The 1,775-nt window shown below is 44.8% G+C and overlaps 1 pseudogene; it reads left to right on the forward strand.

The window, feature by feature from the left end:
• The first annotated feature begins 571 nt into the window (after positions 1-571).
• On the forward strand, positions 572-1,464 carry LOC132509834 (large ribosomal subunit protein uL18-like; annotated as a pseudogene).
• The last annotated feature ends 311 nt before the right edge of the window (positions 1,465-1,775 follow it).

Genomic DNA, 1,775 nt, shown 5'->3' on the forward strand with positions numbered 1-1,775 from the left:
TACAGCTATGAACTAGTGGAGGGAAGAAGGGACACTTCCTTAGCTGGTGTTTTCTTTCTCCCCCTTCCTCCTTCCAAACTAAGAAGTTAATTGCTTGCCCTGCCTTTAAATAGACATTCTATCCAGTAGCATTGAAAACATCAGTTCTCTTAGTAAAGCATTGAACCACTTACCAGAATCAATTACACAAAAAGCTGGCTGAAGAGGTATTGAAGCCCTGCTGAAGATCTTAAACATGTGACCACCTTGATTTCCAAACCGCCACCTGACCTTGTGAACTTGCTTTACTCTGCTGGTAACCACTGGGTCTTAACAATTAAGAAGGTTTTTTTTTTTTTGCCCTCTAAGAGAACAATGCAGTCCTTAAAACTTGTATTTCTCAGTGCTTTACTAAGATATCCGAACTTTTCTACTCTGCTAGGTGGCGGGTAATGCCATGGTTTGTTGAGATTATTTCCCCTTGCTCTCAATGACTCAACTTTACTCAGGGGTGAGTCAAGTACAAGATTACAGGCGCTCTCCCCTCCCCCAACCCAGGCCGTGTGGTTCTGCAGCTCCGTGGCAGCTAGGGCCTCTGTTCCACAGGATGGGGTTTGTTAAAGTTGTCAAGAATAAGGCCCACTTCAAGAGATACCAAGTGAAATTTAGAAGACGGCAAGAGGGCCAAACTGACTACTATGCTTGGAAACAATTGATAATCCAAGATAAAAATAAGAACAACACACGCAAATACAGAACGATAGTACGTGTAACCAATAGAGCTATCATTTGTCGGATGGCTCATGCCCGTGTACAAGGAGATAGGATAGTTTGTGCAGCTTGTGCTCACGAGCTCCCAACGTACGGCGTGAAGGTTGGCCGGACAAATTATGCTGCACCATGTTGTACTGGCCTGCTGCCGGCCCGCAGGCTTCTTAATAGGTTGGGTATGGACAGAATTTATGAAGGCCAAGTCGGGGTGGCTGGAGATGAATACAATGTGGAAAGCGTTGATGGTCAACCCGGTGCCTTCACCTGTTACTTGGATGCCGGGCTTCCCAGGACTACTACTGGGGATAAAGTTTGGGGGGACCTGTAAATGGAGGCTGGTCTATCCCTCACAGTACCAAAGGGTTCCCTGGTTATGATTCAGAAAGCAAAGAATTCAATGCTGACTTACACCAAAAGCACATCGTGGGGCAGAACGTTCCAGATTATATGTGTTAACTGATTGAAGGAGACGAAGACGCTTACAGAAAACAATTCTCTCAATACATAAAGAGCAACACGACTACAGACATGATGGAGAAGGATAAGAAAGCTCATGTTGCAATACGAGAGAATCCGGTGAATGAGAAGCCTGAGAAAGAAGTTAAAGAGAGGAGGTGGAACCGTCCAAAAATGTCACTTGCCCAGAAAAAAGATACCGTAGCTCAAAAGAAGGCAAGCTTCCTTAGATGTCAGGAAAGGGCTGCTGAGAATTAATAAACAAAACCACAACTTCTGTGAAGATTTTTCAGATAAAGACAATAATAAACTTGTTGACCGCGTAGGAAAAAATAAATAAATGAATAAAACATTACAGGCAACACTGTTTCCCTTCCACCTGGAGCAAGGCTGGCTGTGCCTGCTCCTGTGGTGTTGGAGCGCCGTCTAGTGGTAAAACTAATCCCCTGCAGTCTCGGGCCAGTCCTGCTTTGGCGCCCTGAGAGGAGGACATGTCCCTCTCGAAAACTCAAAATAGGTCCACTTTTCACGGTCTCCTTGGAAAATAATTCAAAACTGGATTACCACCA

Source organism: Lagenorhynchus albirostris, chromosome 19 (genome assembly GCF_949774975.1).
Source record: "Lagenorhynchus albirostris chromosome 19, mLagAlb1.1, whole genome shotgun sequence".
In the NCBI taxonomy this organism is placed as follows: Eukaryota; Metazoa; Chordata; class Mammalia; order Artiodactyla; family Delphinidae; genus Lagenorhynchus; species Lagenorhynchus albirostris.